The sequence below is a fragment of the Hemitrygon akajei genome, chromosome 18 (assembly GCF_048418815.1).
Source record: "Hemitrygon akajei chromosome 18, sHemAka1.3, whole genome shotgun sequence".
NCBI classification, from domain to species: domain Eukaryota; kingdom Metazoa; phylum Chordata; class Chondrichthyes; order Myliobatiformes; family Dasyatidae; genus Hemitrygon; species Hemitrygon akajei.
The window spans coordinates 6,475,232-6,496,624 of NC_133141.1; the positions used below are offsets into that span (position 1 = coordinate 6,475,232).

The 21,393-nt window shown below is 41.0% G+C and overlaps 1 protein-coding gene across 2 annotated transcripts in view; it reads right to left on the reverse strand.

Moving 5' to 3' along the window:
- Nucleotides 1-18,386, reverse strand: part of LOC140741047 (ADP-ribosylation factor 1-like) — a 37,420-nt gene extending 19,034 nt beyond the window's left edge. The window contains exon 1 of one of the 2 annotated variants that reach the window (XM_073070709.1): nt 18,285-18,386. The gene's annotated coding sequence lies outside the window, so the exon portion shown is untranslated. Of the gene's footprint in view, nt 1-2,608; nt 2,830-18,284 lie in introns of those variants that run through there. The other variant, XM_073070707.1, reaches the window with a different exon arrangement.
- Between the last annotated feature and the right edge of the window lie 3,007 nt (nt 18,387-21,393).

The following is a 21,393-nucleotide window of genomic DNA, read 5'->3' on the forward strand; positions in this document are numbered from 1 at the left end:
AAATACAAAATTTGGAATATACTACTTGCTTACAATGTTATACTAAATTAGACAATTATTTTAAATCAACTACAATTAATTGTAATCTGAGTACCATGCAATCATTTGTTAATTGATTTGTTAATGAAGATGAGTGTTCAGCGCCATCTATCAGCCTCTCACTCGCTGCTCCTGAGGGAAGGTCCTCACCTTTGAATGGTCTCTCTCTCTCTTTCCCTCGATTCTGTCAGAGGATGGTGCCGAAGTACTGCATCTGCGGTTTATGGACTGAACTGAAGTTCACTTGGACTCTCCTAGTGTTTGGTTTTTATATTCTAAGTTTTTGCTTTTCCTTTCTTGTTGCCATTTGTGCGATTTGTTTTTTTTGCACATGGGGGGGGGGTGCTTGATGGTCTTGTTGCCATTTGCGCGTGGAAGAGTGATATTTGTGTTGCTGTTTGCGCAATTTGGGTTTTTTTGCGCATCAGTAATGTTCCTGTTGCTGTTTTCGCTGTTTGTTTTTTTTGTGCATGGGGGTGATGTTCTAGCCTTATGCGCGAATTTTTTGCACATGGTGATGTTCTCATTGCCTTTTCTTGAGGGGAAGTTTGATATTTTTCTTTGAATGGCTTCCATGGTTTTCTTTGCTTTGTGGCTGTCTGGAGAAGATGAATCTCAAGAGTTGTATACTGCATACATACAAAGTACTTTGATAAAAAATGTACTTTGGATCTTCAAAGTAAATTTATTATGAAATTGAATATATTTCACCATATACCTTGAGATTCATTTTCTTGCAGGCATTCACAGTAAATACAGGCAGTACAATAGAATCAATGAAAGACTGCACACAACAGGGCAAACAACCAATGACAACAAAAGAAATAACTTAATAAGCAATCAGTATCAAGGACACAAGATGAAGGGTCCTTGAAAGTAAGTCCTTAGATTGTGGGAACAGTTCAATGTCGTCACTATTTTGTATTTACAAGGTTACAAAGATCTGACATATGGACATCACTATGTACAAACAACCTAACAACCTTTCATATTATTAAATCTAAAAGCCTGATGCATGCATATATTTGTTCCTACAAACATAAATTAGAATGGATTCTTTCTTATCAGCCTTACGTGCTTTTGATGTCATTGATTACAATACACCATACAAAGTGTACTTTCCAATTTACAGATATTTTAAATTTAAAACAGAACCCATTCAATATCCAGGGAGAGCCTGGACACTTGATGTTCGGAGGACATACTGAAATTTATACCCCAAATTCATGAAATTTGAACACAATTTGACGGTGAGAAACTTAACAATTTCCCCACATGCCTTGACAGATTAGTTTCTTTCCATCCTCCACCTCCAAAGAAAAACTGTAGGGAAACAAATACTTTATCCTATTAAATGCAACCTCAAGAATGATGGCACACTCAGGGTACAAGAATATGGGCAAACATTTCTTACCTAGAATTCAAATTATCTGCCAAGTCCAGCTAAATATAGGCCAGGGAGCCTCACGTAATTGGTAAGGAAGCTATTGGAGAGGACATTGAGAGACAGGAGTTATGTGCTTTTGGAAAGGCATTACCTGCTTAGGGACAAGTCAGCTGGCTTTATGGATGGTAGATCATCCCTTACAAACTTGATCAGATGTTTGAGGAAGTGACAAAAGATCTTGATGAAGGTAAGGCAGTTGATGTTATGTGAACGAATTTCAAGAAGGTTTTTTGTAAGTTCTCTCATGATAGATTGATTCAGAAGATTAAAATGCGTGCACGTTTGGATTCAGAACTTGTTTATCCAGAGGAGGCACAGAGTAGGTCTAAAAGGCTGTCATTTTTTGGGCCTGTGTCCACGAGGATAGGTGCTCGGTCCTCTGAGTTATATGAATGATTTCGATGAAACAGCAGAGTACTTGCAAATAGGTTACTGTAATACCAGTGGAATCAGGCAGTCGGGTGGAGTTTGAGGCTTTTAAATAAACACACGAATATGAAGGGAATGGACGGGTAGAAATGATACACAGGAGGGCGCTTGGTATAAATTTGCATCAAGTCAAACAACGTCGTGAGCTTGACCAGTACCGTGTTCTATGTGAGAAAGGGATGAAGGGCACGGTGACAATCGCCTCTGTGCTTCTATCAATTCTATATTTCCAAAAAACATACTTTATTCATAAAAGGTGGGCAATATAACACTATCTCCTTGTATTCAAACCCAATACATTAACCACTTTAAACAATAGACCAACCGGTCAGTCCATCACTGTCTGGCTGGTTGTGGGAGGTGCCCAGGGAACCGATCGCATCCCCATCCTTCACCCCGGCTCTGAACCCTCGCCACTGACGGTGGGCTGAGTGGTAACCGCAGAAACAACCACAACCCCACCCTACCGGGCATTGAGGCCGGCGGATATCCGGGCGGCGCCCTGGACCTAGGCCTTCCGCTTCCACTTCCCTTCCTCTGGCGTATATGCTCTCTGTCTTTGGGAAGAAAACAACCCCCCCCCCCCCCCCCACCCCTCCTCCGCTCCAACACCCCCACCCTCCGACGGTCCTCGCTACCTCAGCTCACCCCACCCGACACGAGGACCGCAACGAATGCCGGCAGGGGACTCACCGCCAGCGCGTTCCTCACTTCACGCTCTGCCGATGCCGTCCGGGAATCCGCCTACCACAGCACTCCACTTCCCGACTGCGGCTACTCTGCCGACGCGCTGACGTTACACGCACGCACCCCCGTCAGCGGCCCAAATCACCAATCAGCGGCCGTGTTGCCAACGGTTTGTGGACAACGTGTAGTGTTTTGTGCCAACCCTTCCGTTAATGTTACGTGTTGGTGCACAGTCGTCCGATCCACCCAGCTAAAGGAAGGCTTTATAATAATTAATAATTATATAATAATATAATAATTTAGCCAAAATGCCATTTTAATCTAAGGTATTAAAACGTTCGCAATTCATTTGATATTACTTTAAGGATGTGTGGAAATTTTATAACAAACTTGCTCAAGTTCCTTCCCCAAAAGACAAGGCAAAACATACATATGTTTTATACAATTAACAAGAAAAAATAACTATGGGTCATCTGGCAGAATGCCTTATCGCCAGATCTCACCAACAAACACCAAGACCTTGCCTGGCTGTCGGGTGAGGGAGGCCATCCCAGTCAGATCCTTCCTGCACACCCAGTGCATCATTCCCACCGCGGGGTGACTGCAGTGGAGCAGAGACGGTCGCTCACCTCTGCGGGCTGTAGGTTTGCGACGAGGGTGTGAACAAAGATGAAAAGGCTTATGTCATGGTTCATCCCGAGCCGCTGCGTGACGGATGATTCTGATCTACAGACTGTTCCCAGGGAGTCACAGAAAAGCGGGCATCAAGTCCTGCTAGCAGATCTTCGGCTCGGTAAAAGACTCCCGACGGTCTGCCCGGGTCTTGTTGGTCTGCCAGCACAGCGAGATATCCGACTGGTACATTGCAGGTTGCAGGAGGACATGGTGAAGGTCGCGCACTGAAGCTTGGTGCAGCCACCGCAAGGGCTTAGTAGGGGAGGACCAGAATTTCGGGTTCTGCTGGGCTACTGGATAGGGAAAGCCCAAAGTTGAATCGTAGTAATGTACCACCCCAGGGCCACATGTGTGACAACAGTGCTGTTGCTTTTAAGAAACGTAATTGAACACTACGTAACGCCTTGTACGCGAATGAACGAATGAAAAGGTTTATTCTTAAAAATATTTTATAATGAATAAAGTTTATTAAAAACAAATCTGCGTACATACTGTAGAGTGGTTCCCTGAGCAAACTGTGCTGTCATCTGGGATGATATCTCATTGCCAGAACATTGAACATAGAACGGTACAATACATGAAAAGGCTCTTCAGCTCACGAAGTTGTGCTGAACGAATTAAACTAGTAATTAATCCCTTTTGACTACACAATGTCCAAATCCCTCCATTTTCTGCCTATCTAAGAGCCTCTTAATTATCTCTCTTGAATCTGCCTCCACCACTGCTCTCTGTAAAAAAACACATCTCCTTTCAGCAATACTCCATCTCACCTTCAATACATGCTCTCTAATATTAGGCATTTTGACTCGGGGAAAAAGGTACTGTCTGTCCATGCTATCTATACCTCTCATAATTTTATAAGTCTCTATCAGGACTTCTCTCAGTCTCTGCTGCTCTAGAGAAAACTTGTCCAACCTCTCAGGCATGCCATCTAATCCAAACAGCATCCTGGTAAATCTTTTTTGAACCCTCACCAAAGCCTACGTTCTTCCTAAAATGGTTGACCAGAATTGAAGACATTATTCCAGACCTCCTCACCAGAGTTTTATAAAGCTGCAACTTAACTTCCTGACTTTTGAACTCGATGCCTTGACTAATAACTGCAAGCATGCCGTCTTAAACACCCTATCAACCTGTGTAGCCACTTTCAGGGAGCTATGAACTCAGACCCCAAGATCCCTCTGCATATCAACACTGTTCCTGGTCTTGCCATTAACAGTGTACTGTCTATTACATTAGATCTCCAAGTGCAACACTTCACATTTGGCTGGTGAAATCTGCCATTTCTCTGCCCATTTCTGCTGTATCCTTAAACAGTGTTCTATGCTACCCACAACACCATAAATCTTCTGTCCCCAGGATGTCCTCTTTCTTCAAAGTACAAAGTTTCTCTTCCTCCACCATTGACGCTGCCCTCACCCACATCTCCTCCATCTCCTGAACATCCACGCTCACTCCATCTTCCCACTACCTTAACATGGATAGAGTTCCTCTTATCCTTTTTTTCCCCTCTTGGCATGATTAACTTATTATTTAATTATTTATGGTTTTATATTGCTATATTTCTTCACTATTCTTGGTTGATGCGGCTGTAACGAAACCCAATTTCCCTCGGGATTAATAAAGTATGTCTGTCTGTCTTACCTACCACCCCATGAGCCTTCATATCCAATATATCATTCTCTGCAACTTCCACCATATCCAAAGGGATCCACCACTAAATGTATCTTTACCTCTCCCACCTCCACTTTCAACAGGGATCACTCCCTCCGGGATTCCCTTGTCTATTCATCCCTGTCCACTAATCTTCCTCTAGAACTTATCCCCGCAGGCAGCCAAAGTGCTTCACCTGCCCATTCACCACCTTCCTCAACTCCATTCAGGACCTCAAACAGTCCTTCCAGGTGAAGCAACACCTCACCTATGAAACTACTGGGATTGTCTATTGTGTCTGATGTGGTCTCTTCTACATTGGTGAGACCCATCGTAAATTGGGGAACTGCTTTGATGAGCACTTCCACTCAAGCTACCAAAAGCGGAAATTCCCAGTGGCCAAACATTTTAATTCTGATTCCCATTCCGATATATTTGTCCATGGCCTCCTCTTGTGTGAAGATGAGGCCACCTTCAGGGTGGAGGACCAACAGCTTACAGTATATTCCATCTCGGTAGCCTCCAACCTGATGGCATGAACACCACTATCTCCTTCCGATAAAAAAAATCCGTACCACTCCCCTCTTCTTCTATTCCCCAATCTGGTCTCATACCTCTTCTCACCTGCCTGTCACCTCAGCCATTGTCCCTCCTCCTTCCCTTTTTCATATGGTCCACTCTCCTCTCCTATCAGATTCTTTCTTCTCCAGCTCTTTACTTTTCCCACCCACTTGGCTTCAGGTATCATCTTCTATTCCTACCCCTCCCCCCACCTTTTTATTCTGGCATCTTCCCCCTTTCTTTCCAGTTCTGAAGAAGAATCTCAGCCCAAAACATCAACTGTTTGTTCATTTTTATGGATGCTGCTTGACCTGCTGATCTGATCCAGCATTTTGTGTGAGTTGCTCTGGATTTCCAGCATCTGCAGAATCTCTTGTGTTTACCATAAATCCTCGTAGCATCTACAAAGTACTGACCCAATCATCTACATTTTCACCAGATCATTTATATAACAGAGGTCCCAGCATAGATCCCTTTGGAATGCTATCAGTCAAAGACCTCCAACCGGAGTAAGTCCCACCAACTACTATCATGTCTTTTATAGGCAAGCCAATTCTGCATCCAAATAGCCAAGTCATTGTGAATGCCATGCTTCTTAACTTTTAGATGATCCTACCATGAGGGACCTTATCAAATGCCTTACTAAAATCCATGTTATAAAGATCCACAGCTCCACTTTCATCAATCACCTTCATCACCTCCTTGAAAAACTGAATGGCGTTAGTAAGACAAGACCTGCCCAGCGCAAAGCAATGCTGACTTTATCTAATTAGACCATAGTTTTCCAAATGCTATCCCTAAGAATCCACTCTAATAGCTTCCCAATCATCTACGTGAGAGCCACTGGTCTGTAGTTTCCAGATTATCCCTATTTCCTTTCTTGAATAACCGAATATTAGCTACTCAACAGTTCTCTAGGCCCTCACTTGTGGCTAAAAAGATCTTGGTCAGGGCTCCGGCAATGTCATCCTTGTCTCTCTCAATAACCTGGTGTATATCCCATGAGGTCTAGACTTATCCACCTGTCCAGGGCATGAAGGGATATGAGGAGAAGTCAGAAGATTGGGGCTGAGAGGAAAATTGGATCAGCTGTGATGAAATGGTAGAGCAGACTCGATGGGCCAAATGGCCTAATTCTGCTCCAATGTCTTATGGTCTTAATATTCTTTAAAAGACACAAAAATACCTCTTTCTTTATCTCAAAATGTCCTTGTGTATTAGCACACTCCACAATGATCTCACATCCTTCTAGGTAAACTCTGATGCAAGGTACTCAGTTAGGACATTTGCCACATCCTCCTCCTTCAACCATGTGTTCCTTCCTTTATCCCTCAGTGGCCTTGCTCTTGATATACAGTACTGTTCAAAAGTCTTAGGCACATATATATATATATATGTATATAGCTTGGGTGCCAGAGACTTTTGCACAGTACTATATATGTCAATATGAAGGGGAGGGGACTATTTTGAAAAATAAATGTGCTAAGTCTTCTAAAATTGACTCCTTCTACCTTAGGCTATGAACATATCAATCACCCCTGGTATACAGTATATTATATATATATATATATATATATATATATATATATATATATATGAATAAAGTTTATTTTTTTGAAAAAAAACTTGGAGGAAGAGAACATGTTTGAGTATGTCCCACTTGGTTTATTAGTCACATTCTTGCTTCTCAATCAAAAGCTTTCAACCCCAGTATAAACTTTTTGTATTTTGTCCCAGCGAGGTTTCTGCTTCAAGAATGTGTGGGATAAAGTTATTCCCTGTAAAATTTTCCTTCGGAGCACTACAGGGAAAGTGGGAGATAGGAACCACCATTTCTGGGCACCTATGAGGCAATTAAATCTTTCAAGTGTTACATACCAGCAGCAATAGATCACGAATTGAGTCAGGTTTTAATGTTAAAACCACTATCTTTATTAGAGTCTACTTAAAATATAGAAAATTAAACAAAATAAACTGATGTTAACAGTGTTAAGTGTGTGTGTGGCTCCCAAACTGTCAAGCTTAGGAACAGTTCTTAAAGTCTTAAAATGGCAAAGTAGAAAGGTCCAGTAATCCATGGAAATAAATGATGGGAGAGGTTTGTAAATCCATGTTAAAATGTAGAGAGAAAGAGATCACATAGAATTCCACAAGCTCCACGCTGGGTAAACAAAGTAACAGTCACCAAGAGTGAGTATAGAGAACTTGGTAGGAAGTTAAAAAGCAGGATCTCAAGGGTAGTAATCTCAGGATTGCTACCTGTGCCACGTGCCGGTGAGGGTAAGTGTAGGATGCTCTGGAGGATGAACACATGGCTGAGGAACTGGTGTAGGGGGCAGGGTTTCAGATTTTAGGATCATTGGGACCTCTTCTGGGGCAGGTGGGACCTGTCCAAGAGAGACAGGTTACACCTGAACTACAGGGGGACCAATATCCTTGCAGGGAGTTTTGTTAGTGCTATTGGGGGGGTTTAAACTAGATTTGCAGGGGGATGGGAACCAGAGTGCCAGAGTAGATAGTGGAGCGGGGGTGAAAATAAATGATGTTAAAGATTCATGCAAAGTTACAAATTGAAGGGTTATGTGTTGTGGTAATAATCTTCTGAGGTGTGTCTATTTCAATATGAGGAGTATTGTTGGTAAGGCTGACGAGCTGAGGGCGTGGATTGACACGTGGAATTATGACATTGTAGCCATTAGTGAAACTTGGCTACAGGAGGGGCAGGACTGGCAGCTTAATGTTCCAGGGTTCTGATGTTTCAGATGTGATAGAGGCAGAGGGATGAAGGGTGTGGGGGGGGGGGGGGGTGTGGTGGTGGCATTGCTAGTCAGGGGAAATGTTACAGCAGTGCTCAGGCAGGACAGATTAGAGGGCTTGTCTACCGAGGCCATATGGGTGGAGCTGAGAAACAGGAAAGGTATGACCACATTAATGGGGTTGTATTATAGAGCACCCAATAGTCAGTGAGAATTGGAGGAGGAAATCTGCAGAGAGAGAGCAGACAACTGCAGGAAACATAAAGTTGTGATTGTAGGGGATTTTAATTTTCCACATATTGATTGCGACTCCCATACTGTTAAAAGTCTAGATAGGTTAGAGTTGGTAAAATGTGTTCAGGAAAGTTTTCTAAATCAATATATAGATGGACCAACTAGGGAGGATGCAATATTAGATCTCCTATTAGGAAACAAGTTAGGACAGGCGATGGAAGTGTGTGTAGGGGAACACTTTGGCTCCAGTGATCATAACAACATTAGTTTCAACTTGATCATGGATAAAGATAGATCTGGTCCTCGGGCTGAGGTTCTAAACTGGAAAAAGGCCAAATTTGAAGAAATGAGAAAGGACCTAAAAAGCGTGGATTGGGACAGGTTGTTCTCTGGCAAGGATGTTGTTAGTAAGTGAGAGGCCTTCAAAGGAGAAATTTTGAGAGTGCAGAGTTTGTATGTTCCTGTCAGGATTAAAAGCAAAGTGAATAAGAATAAGGAACCTTGGTTCTCTAGGGATATTGGAACTCTGATAAAGAAGAAGAGAGAGATTTATGACATGTATAGGAAACAGGTAGCAAATAAAGTGCTTGAGGAGTATAAAAAGTGCAAAAAAATACTTAAGAAAGAAATCAGGAGGGCTAAAAGAAGACATGAGGTAGCTTTGACAGTCAAGGTGAAGGATAAACTAAAGAGCTTCTACAGGTATATTAATAGCATAAGGAAAGTAAGGGATTAAATTGGTCCTCTTGAAGATCAGAGTGGTCGGATATGTATGGAACCAAAAGAAATGGGGGAGATTTTAAATGGTTTTTTTTGTGTCTGTATTTACTAAGGAAACTGGCATGGAGTCAATGGAAATAAGGCAAACAAGTAGTGAGGTCATGGAACCTATACAGATTGAAGAGGAGGAGGTGCTTGCTATATTGAGGCGATTCAGGATTGGAGGATAGCTCATGTTGTTCCTTTGTTTAAAAAAGGCTCTAAAAGTAATCCGGGAAATTATAGGCTGGTACGTTTGACGTCGGTTTTATGTAAATTATTGGAAGGAGTACTAAGAGATAGGATCTACAAGTATCTAGATAAACAAGGACTTATTAGGGAGAGTCAACATGGCTTCGAGTTTAACAAATCTATTAGAGCTTTTCGAGGAGGTTACAAGGAAAGTGGATGAAGGGAAGGCAGTGGATGTTGTCTTCAATAAGGCCTTTGACAAGGTCTCACATGGGAGGTTAGTTAGGAAGATTCAGTCGCTAGGTATACATGGAGAGGTAGTAAACTGGAGTAGACATTGGCTCAATGGGAGAAGTCAGAGAGTAGTAGTGGAGGATTGCTTCTCTGAGTGGAGGCCTGTGACTAGTGGTGTGCCACAGGGATCAGTGCTGGGTCCATTGTTATTTGTCATCTATATCAATGATCTGGATGATAATGTGGTAAATTGGATCAGCAGATTTGCTGATGATACAAAGATTGGAGGTGTAGTGGACAGTGAGGAAGGTTTTCAAAGCTTGCAGAGGGATTTGGACCAACTGGAAAAATGGACTGAAAAATGGCAGATGAAGTTTAATACAGACAAGTGTGAGGTATTGCACTTAGGAAGGTGAAACCAAGGTAGAACATACAAGGTAAATGGTAGGGCACTGAGGAGTGCAGTAGAACAGAGGAAACTGGGAGTACAGATACATAATTCCCTAAAAGTGGCATCACAGGTAGATAGGGTAGTAAAGAGAGCTTTTGGTACGTTGGCCTTTATAAATCAAAGTATTGAGTATAAGAATTGGAATGTTATGGTGAGGTTGTATAAGGCATTGGTGAGGCTGAATTTGGAGTATTGTGTGCAGTTTTGGTCACCAAATTACAGGAATGATATTAATAAGGTTGAAAGAGTGCAGAGAAGGTTTACAAGGATGTTGCTGGGACTTAAGAAACTGAGTTACAGAGAAAGGTTGAATAGGTTAGGACTTTATTCCCTGGAGTGTAGGAGAATGAGGGGTGATTTGATAGAGGTGTATAAAATTATGATGGGTATAGATAGAGTGAATGCAAGCAGGCTTTTTCCACTGAGGCCAGGGGAGAAAAAAACCAGAGGACATGGGTTAAGGGTGAAGGGAGAAAAGTTTAAAGGGAACATTAGGGGAGGATTCTTCAAACAGAGAGTGGTGGGAGTGTGGAATGAGCTGCCAGATGAAGTTGTAAATGCAGGCTCACTTTTAACATTTAAGAAAAACTTGGACAGGTGCATGGGTGAGAGGTGTATGTAGGGATATGGTCCAGGTGCAGGTCAGTGGGACTAGGCAGAAAAATGGTTCGGCACAGCCAAGAAGGGCCAAAAGGCCTGTTTCTGTGCTGTAATGTTCTATGGTTCTATGGTAAAGATTTTTACTCCTCGTGTGTGTGAAATATATAAGAAATAAAGTCAATTCAATTCATGAGGTGTCTGTGTTAATCTTGTTCATTTACAGTCAAAGGACATGGTATTTACATACACCAGATGAATTTCTCCCTCAAAAACAATTCGGAACTCTAAAACCATAAGTACTATAAAACTGTAGTAGTATTGATAGTATTCTAACTTATTCTGCATCTCATTTAAATAGACAATTTTTTACTCAGTTTAATAGTAGTTTATCTTTTTATACCTTCTTAACTATTTTCACAAAAATTCAACTATTTGGGGCAGCCACCTAATTGGGCCAAAAATGTTCTGGTCCCAATGCTCCACTGTATATGAGCTATGTCTTCATGCATTTGTTGTGTACTTGACAATCTAATGGCAATTTTAACACCTGTGTATTGAGATTGCATAGGGGGTTATTGAAATATCATTGAATTAATGTAGATTTACAATGCAACTAATATATTTTTTAAGTTGTAGAGTTATAGAGAATGAAACAGGACCTTTGGCCCACTGGCCAACCATTGACCACCCATTTATACTAACCCTATGCTACTCCCATTTTAATGCTCTCTACAATCATATCAACTTTATTATCACTGATACAATGCATGACATTTGTCCTTTTATGACAGAAGTACAGTGCAATATATACATTATAATTAAAATATTTTAATTAAAAAATATTTTGTATTTATATGTACACATGCAGTGGATTCCAGTTAATTGGGTCACATCGGGACCTCCAGTTTCCTCCCACAGTCCAAAGACATACTGGGTAGGTTAATTGGTCATTGTAAATTGTCCTGTGAATAGATGAGGATTAAATTGGGGGTTAAATCGGAGGGGGGAGGGGTTGCTGGATGGTGTGGCTTGAAAGGTGGAAGGCCTATTTCGCACTGTATCTCCAAATAAATAAATATTAACCTGTAAATTGTTACAGTTGTATTCTATCCTTGTGGAAAAAACTTTCTGGCATGTAATAAAGAAAATATCAGTGGCATAGTATCAAAATATTTGAATGGAATTAGAATGCAAATAAGACACAAAAAACTCTCTTTAATTGGCAAAAAGACCTAAATGGTCTACTTTTGTTCCCATGTAATACAGTCTAACACTATTACTGTCGCATTGTTTCCTGTCTTTTTCCTCCTCATCATCATCATCATCATTGTGTGCCATGTCATATGGCGTAGGCAATCATGGTCTATCCAGGACCGAGATTGTTCTTGGTAAATTTTTCTATTGAAGTGGATTGCCATTGCCTTCTTCTTGGAAATGTCTTTACAAGACGGGTGACCTCAGCCATTATCAATACTCTTCAGGCAGACAATCTCTGATATCAGTGATCACATAACCAGGACTTGTGATCTGCACCAGCTGCTCATACAACCATCCACCACCTGCTCCTATGGCTTTACGGGACCCTGATCGGGAGGCTAAGCAGGCCCAAGGGTGACCTGTAGGCTAGAGGAGGGAAGGAGAGCCTTACACCTCCTCTGGTAGAGGCATATCTCCACCCTGCCACCCCTCCTATTCCTGCCAAATGCATTATAGCCAAGAATATTTATGTCAAATGGCTGTCATAGCCAATGAATCAGATTCCCCATGCAGTAGTTTCTGGTATAGCTCATCCTTAACTTTGCATGTAACTGTTCTTTGCATTAAAGCATACCCATTCCATTTTCTACTCTACTTAGTCATTGATCTTTCCATTTTTTACTTTGTTCCCCTTTGCGCCCCTTTTTCAGACTCTTCTGTCTGCTCTCCTCAGTCAGGAAGGTGACACTGAATAGCCAAATACATACATAAGCAGGTACAGAAATTGACAAGTTCAGAAGTGTGGCAGAGCCATGGGGAAACTCGTAATCATGGTAGTAGCCATGCCCAAATTAATTCAACCATTTCAGAAACACAGCAAAACAGTATCAGAATAGTTTTTGATCTCCCTCTCTCCTGCATTGAATGAGGTAAAAAGAACTTGCATTTGCACTGAAGGCTGCAAACCCTGCTAAAGAACTTTACAGCATGGAACTTGCAGTTATAATGATGGCAAACTGCCTGCATTTGCAATCATTGCTCTGCAAAATTAAGCCATTTCAAATTTTAGTTCACATGTATTTAACACAGAATTCCCATGTTACTTAAAACAACCAGAACTTCCTTTCACCATTATCTCCATATCTGCTATGGTAGCTAATTTCAGGTTGAGAAGAGTAAAAATGTGTCACTATCTGTATGAACAGATAGGAACATTCCAGGAAGCCACATGAGTCAGCATTATAACAATCTCAACCCATTACAGACACAGCAGGCATAAAATATAAAGTGATGCAGAGACTGGCTGGTGGAGATGGGTGGGGTGTGAAAGTGAAGCAGTTTTAAATAATACACGGGGAAGAGTTCGCGACCACAGAAACATGATGGCTGTGAGGTTTGTCATCAATGATGTAAGGGGGCAACTGCAGATGTACAGAAAGGCACAGCTTGCAAAACAGAGGCCTCTTGCTCTGATGTAATGTTTGGCAAGATTGTACAGGCTGAGTGAAACATGGTGATGGTGGGATTTTGAAACTGATGCACTGGAGATGCCGGGTATCATTCTCCGATGTTCTGCATTATAAATGAAACAGTTTTAACAGTCAAGAAAAATAAGAAATCATTCAAATTCCCATTCTGAATTGACTGTTCATTAAAGGATATGAGTTTGACCAGCAGGAGCAAGTTAATTGCACTGTAATAGAGGGCAGCACCATACTGAGTGTTTGGAACAGCTTTCCAGCCTAACTAGGATTCCCCAATGCAGCAGTCATGGCTTTTAAATATTTAATAAACTGCAGGCAAAGAGTAGCATGCAACCAAATCACTGAGAACCTATATGCAACATTCAAAGGATTAGATCTCGCTTCTGGATATAGCTTTGATTGCTTCTTGAATATGGTCATAAGTGGGCAGCTGAGCCATACATCAGTGAAAACGTTCCCTGTCTGACCCATCCTGAAAGGACCTTGTTATGTAACTTAACCGTGTTATGTCTTGTAACTTTAAAACGTTAAACTAATTCAAAGGAAGACACAGGAGTCCAAAATACAGATCCTTGTGTATCACATGGTAGTGTGATGGTGTATGCCATTCACGCATTTATACATATAACACATAATGAATTATTTAAACGACCAAGAATGTTTAATCAACCAATATATATACAAGTTCACTCAAACACTACTGAAACCTTAAATAAACAACACTCCTCCCTGCTTAGCTATAAACTCCAACTCAATAGAGACGCATCTCAACTACATACACAGTATACTAGATAGTACAACTAACATATACAGACATTCACAGCATCGTAAATTTGAAAATGTCCCATTTGGGCTGAAAGATTAAAGAGATGGCAGCGCGATGACAGCACACACGGCCACTCCAGGAATGAATATCTGTTATCTGTAAGTAGGGGCCGTGCACAATCCTAATTTGATGGGGACGGACGTGAGAAGCACGGAGGAATATCTGGTGAAACTTCTGACATGCCTGTTTCGCTGCCGCTGCTACTGTGCGATCGAAAAATCTCCGGAGAGGAAGGCCCCGAATCCTCGGCTTTGCCTGTTGCTTGGCGGCCGGGGTCGAAGCGCTCGGCAGAGATGGTGCTCGGTACTCGGTATCGGAGGGCTGGTCGGAGGCTCTAAGTGTTCGGACCGACTCAGAGTTGGCTGTGGTCGGATGCTTCCAGAGGCTGCATCGGGAAGTTTTGCAGCGCTGGAGGTTCAAGGCAGGAAGAGTTTTTCTTCCTTCTACCGTCTACGTGAGATGGTGGGCTATCGAGGACTTTGAGACTTTTTTTTTACCGTGTCCATGGTCTGCTCGTTATCAAATTATGTTATTGCTTTACACTGTTGTAACTATATGTTATAATTATGTGGCTTTTATCAGTTAGTCTTGATCTGTCTTGTGTTTCTGTGATATACTGGAGGAACATTGTATCATTTCTTAATTCATGCATTACTAAATGACAATAAACGAGGACTGAGTGTCCTCACAATCTAAAATTGTAAAGATTTCATTGCTATGGAGACTTTCTTACTTGTGTGGGATAATATGTTTGCTGACAAGGGGAATCCCTCTGCTTGGCAGGGAAAACAGTCCCAGGTTCTGGGGCCTCCTCCATGGTGCTTGTAGGAGTTGATTCTGAGACTACAGGAAATGGTTTTGAAAGATTGGGACACCTTTCTTCTACTTTCATTTTTCTTATTCTAGTTTGTGCATCTTGATCTTGGAAAGGTACATTTAGTTCACTGGAGTATACTCTTAATAATCTTTCTATTGCTCCCTTTACGATCTGATCTCTCCTCTTGGTTTCGGCATCCACAACGTCATCTGATAAATCCTCTGTGCTCGAATCTCCATTGACTCCTTTCTTGTTGGCCTTCCATTCATCCAGCTGGGTTTTGGTCTTTGCATCTACTTTTACAAGCAGCTTTTTGTCTCCCATTTGAAGTTTATGCAATAACCTTAATGCACGCAGAGTAGATTCTGGTTCTTTATACTCAAAAGTTGAATACTTGCAACTTTCCTGAAGCTTCTTGAACTCTTTTCCAGCTTAAAACTAAGACACAGTTTACAAATAACTGCCTGATTAATATATCAGAAACTTTCTCAGATGTGTTGCCTACAAAAACTGTTGTAGTCTGACCAGTGTTTTTGTCACTTTCACAATTCCTCTGAGCAGTACGGGCCTTCCTTGGTCCAATTTGCTTTCCAATCAGAGGCATAGAAGTTGGCACCAACACCTGTTTGTCCTCTTTTGGGGACTGGTTCATTGTGTACGGCATGGAGACATCATCCAGTACCTTTCTTAATTCACTTCCAGTTGGCTTCATTACAGGGAATGTGGCATGCAGTCAAATTGTAGTTGTCTCAGCCACTCATGCCACTACAATGCTGGTCCTCCTGTTTTTACCACAAATAAGCTCAATGTGGCTTGTTGGGTACTGTATTTCTCTGTCACGAATGTCATTCCCACAGGAATTATGTTTTCTCTAGTATAAGTTTAGTTGGATATCTGTAGGCTTCAGTATGTATCTTTGAACTGCTGTTCAAACTCATTTTGTGAAATGACTGAAACAGCCGAACCAGTGTCCAATTCCATCTTCAAAAACAAGAGAAAATCTGCAGATGCTGGAAATCCTGCCAAAGGGTCTCAGCCTGATACATCGACTGTACTTTTTTCCATAGATGCTGACTGGCCTGCCGATTTCCTCCAGTATTTTGTGTGTTGCTCCAATTCCTTCTTAATTAATTTGCCATTCACTTCTGCTGTAAGCCATATTGCTCGTCTATTATTGATTTTCACACAATAAATCTCAAGATTACACAGTTCTGTGGCACTCGCATCATTATCAGATTTTTCATCAACAGCATACAGATTAGTGCTCTTTTTGAAACTGCAACTTGACTTTTTATCTTTCTCTCTTCTCTGTGCAGTCCATTTATTTTTGTCTGTCTGACATACTCTTTGTATGTGACCAATGTTTTCTCCATGTTTCACTTTTAATTTGTTGTGCTGTATGTGAGCCCCTGCCACAACGGTAACACAATTTGTTTGGCCAGGCCGGTTTCTGTTTAGACACTGTAATTTTATTCACGTTCACTTTCATTCCTGACTGCAACTCAATTGCGTCTCTGGCTGCAGTTTCTATTGAAAACTGTTCTTTCAAATGCTTCAGTTAGTAGCCGTCTTTGAATGCTTTCTTGTAAGATTCAACAAACTAAACGATCTCTCAGTGCATCAATAAACCCATTACTGAACTGACAATGCTCAGACAATATCTTCAATTCAGCCACGGACACTGAAATGAACTCCCCTTCTTTTTGATTCCACTTATGAAACCTGAGCGTTCTGCATTCAACAATGGCTTTGATTCTAAGTATTCCTACATCACTTTGACATTATCAACAAGGCTCATTTCATATGGTTTGGTTGGAGCCGTTAAACTTTGAAACAAACTGTATGCATTTAAACCCAGTGTACTTAGCAAAATTGGCATTGTTTCTAATTGGCTCTTTCATTTGCTGCAAAATATTGTTCCAATAGCTCAGTATAGATGATCCAATGACCTGTTGTGTAATCAAATGTGTCTATATTTCTGATATAGCCAGTCATTTCTGCTATTTTTATGATTATTATCACCCGGTACGCACTCTTTATAAACCTGCGAATTCTTCTGTTTTATGACTTTTTTAAAAACTAATTTGTGTCTTACTTTCTGAAAAACACGTGCTGTGCTGCTTTTTTTTTGAGACTCAACCAATCGCTACATGTGCTGGGCTGCTTTTCATTTAATTCAACTGTTCCTCACTATTTTTTTAGTTCAAACGTCTCACTGCATTTCAACAGTTCAGTAGCCATCCCAGGTTCATTTTAAATATACATCATCACCAATGTTATGTTTTCTAACATCAAAACATTGAACTAATCCAAAGGAAGACATGGGAGTCTCAAATGTGGGTCTAACTTTGAATTTACTTTTACGGAAGGTGGGCACGTATTACATGGTAGCATGATTACATACGCAATTCATGTATTTTATACATATAAGCTGTAATATACAAGGTTACTCAAATATTATTGAAATCTTAAATACGCTACAGACATGTCTGTGTGTGAGTGCCATTTAGATATTATTGGGCTTGCCTAGAACATAGACCAGAACAGCACAAGAACAAGCCTTTCAGGCCATGGCCTCTGTGCCAAGAACAATGCCAAATTCAACTTTGGCTTGATTCCACCTGAACAAGTTGGTGTCTTTGACTGCATTTAACCATAAACAGAAAGCTGGGATACAAAAAATTTTAACCTACTCCAAGATTATTCAAATGCTTCCCTCCCACTTAACCCTCCATTTTTCTTTCATCCAAGTGCCTATCTAAATGTTCCTAATGTACCTGCCTCTACCACTACCACTTGCAGTGTGTCCCATGCACCTACCACACTCTGCGTAAAACATTCAACTCTGACATCTTACCTACACTTTCCTCTACTCACCTTAAAATGATGTTCCCTCATATTATATTTTCCACCCAGTGAAAAAAGCACTGGCTCTCCACTTACAATCTTACAAATATCAAAAGTAACAAAACTACAATTTAAAAGTTAGATTTTCTAGATTTAGCATGAGCAAATTTGTTGATACTGGAAATGTCTATTTCACGCAGAAGTTCATGTTCAATGCTCATTCGAGTGAGATAGTTTAATCTGTTTTGACCCATGGTGCTCCTTAGTTCATTTTTAATCCTTTTCAGTTTTGAAAATGAGCGTTCTCCACTGCATTTGGTAACCATGAGTGACAAATAAATGCGCAACTAGACCCCGGATGGTGTCGCAGCCTTTACCCGAAGCACAGCTCCCTACCTCCGGCCTCTCCCCAGACCGCTCCGAGCGCACACCGTCCCGTCCACTGACGCTCCTCTCCCAGAGGTACTCGATGATTGGCTGTGAGTGTGCCTGAGGACGGGCTGTTACCGGGAGCTGGAGCTGTCAGTCTCAGTTTGTTCTCAGAATCAAAGGAAGTTCCCCGAAACTCAAAGCAACACGTACAAGTTGGAGGAATTCAGCAGGTCGGGCAGCATCAAAGTGCAAAGTAAATTTTATTATCAGAATGAAACTGGGCTCACAGCTTTTAGGAAATGCATTGTTATGAACTCAATCCACAGTACTTTGTCAAAGAACAGAAGACTGATGGCTGAAGTCATTTATTTAAGTGTAAATGAATCGTCTGCCCAAAACTGTCGTGAGAATATGGTGAGAATGCCGATTTCATCAGAATGCAGCTTGCAAGCATTTAATGCGGGCGGGGCCCGTTTAATCCGGCCCTGGGCGTTCACTTATATCAATCATAACCTGTGACATGACTGCACCTACTATATACCATAAGGTGAGGTGTCACAAGCGAACTTCACTGGACGACGTAGATCATAATATGTGACTACAGTGTCTGACGTCACCATTTCCTTTACCTTTTGTAATGCCAACTCTCACTGCTTTGTCTATTGCCATTTCTTCCTGATCTGTAGTAATGAGTTCATGGGGTGGAGCAAGAACCTGTTATAGTAATTTACCAATCCTAAAAAGGACCACAACTGTGACATGTCCTTGGCCTTGGGGCATCCACCACTGCTTGAATTCTCTCAGAACACTTGTGTAATCCTTGTGTGTCATTAGTGCAATGCTTGGTTTAAATAATTCACACGTTGCATTGTGCTCCGAGCCCATAATCTTCTAATCTTTTAAACGTTGTCTTGAGATTTTGGAGATGTTCATTGTCATCCTTACTAGTATCAAGGATACACTGAGTACCTGGGCAGCTTTGCAGCACCTGGTCCATTTTTTCTGCTGGAGTGCAGGTGCAGTTACTACTCCAAACATAAGCCTATTATACCGATAGAGCCCTTTGTGAGTGTTTGTGGTGAGAAACACTTTGAACTCTTCCTCCATCTCCATCTGTATGTAGGCCTCAGCTAAGTCCACTTTGCTGAAGTGTTTTCCTCCAGAAAGGTTTGCAAAAATATCCTCTATCCTGGGCAGAGGGTATTGATCTACTTTCAGTACTGGGTTGATAGTGACCTTAAAATCACCACAGATCCTGACAGACCCTTTTTTCCTAATTATTGGGACCACTGGCATTGCCCATTGGAAAGAATTCCTTCAGCCTCTATGTGTTCTAGCTCTCTGGCTACTTATCACAGATGTTATAAGGAACCGGATGGGCTTTGCAAAACTTGGGTGTGGCATTTTCATTTAGCACAATTTTACCCTTGATATGTTTGAGTTTTCCAAGGTCATCCTGGAACACTGCTGTGGCATCATCCAGTAACTTTTTAAATTCACTTTCAGTTGACTCTATTGCAGGGGGTGTGGCATGCAAAAGGTGGATGGATCTCTTTTTTTTGAATAAAATTTTTAAATTTTGGTCAGCACAAACATAATAAGAAACATCATTCTCAACGATGATTTCATAAAACAACAAAAACATAGATATTCTTTAAAACAGACCAAAAGGGTGTAGGCTGAAGCTACAGCTTATTACGCCTGCCCCTCTTACTTATACAACAACATATTTGGCGTCAATCTTCACATCAAAAGAAAAATTTTCATAATCTTTTAACACAAAAATCCAATTCCAAGTATCATTTATTTACATTACTCCCATTCATTTTAAATCATATATTTTATATTTGTTCATTAAATAATTTTTAAATAATTTTTAAAACTTGTTAAGTGTGGTGCATGTTTTTAAATTCTCACTACAACTGTTCCATAGATCCACCCCTCTGACTGAAATACAATGATTTTTTACATTTGTTCTTATCCTTTGTTTTTGAAATATACATGTTCCTCTCAAATCATGTTGACTTTCTCTCATTTTAAACAACCTCCAACTTGATCTCCAATCAAGTTGTTGTATTCTCAGCCAATCACGACCCCTCAGTGTTGGTCCTCCACATATAAGCTCAATGTGGCTTGTTAGTTGTTGTATTTCAGTGTTACAAATGTCATTCCCACGGGAGTTATCTTTTCTCCAGTATAAGTTCTTAGTTGAATATCTGCTGGCTTCAGTTCAGTATCTTTGAAATGCCATTCAGACTCATTTTGTGGAATGACTGGAACAGCTGAGCCAGTGTCTAATTCCATTTTAATTAATTTGCTGTTCACTTCTGGTGTAGGCCACGTTGCTTGACACGTGTTAGTTTTCACATTGTAAATCTCAAGGCTACTCAGTCCTGTATCACGTTCATCATTATAGATTTCTCATCAACAGCATGTGATCATTATTCCTTTTGAAACTGCAACTTGATTCTAGCTTTTTCTCTTCCTTGTGCTGTCCATTGACTGTTGCTTGCCTAACATGCTCTTTGTATGTGTCCTACTTTTGCATTTTCTGCAAGTTTCACCTTTAAACCTTCATTTGTCTGGTGTACGTGAGCCCCTGCCACAACGGTAACACAATTTGTTCGACCAGGCAGGTTTTTGTTTTGACATTGCAATTTTGTTCATGCTCACTTTCATTCCTGACTGCAACTCAATTTTGTCTCTGGCTGCTGTTTCCATTGATACAGCGATTTCAGCTGCTCTTTTAAATAGAAATTGTGCTTCAATTAGGAGATGCTTTTGTAAGTTTTCTTGTAAGATTCCACAAAACTAAGCAATCTCTCAGTACATCATTAAACCATAAGACCATAAGATATAGGAGCAGAAGTAGGCCATTTGGCCTATCGAGTCAGAATCAGAATCACTAGCATGTGACATAAAGAGAGAGAAAAAAAGTAACAAGAAATAAAATAAAACATAATAATAAATAAACAAGTAAATCAAATATGTTTGCTCCGCCATTCAATCATGGGCTGATCCACTTCATCCAGTCATCCCCATTCCCCTGCTTTCACCCCATGCCCTTTGATGCCCTGGCTAATCAAGAACCTATCTATCTCTGCCTTAAATACACCCAGTGACTTGGCCTCCA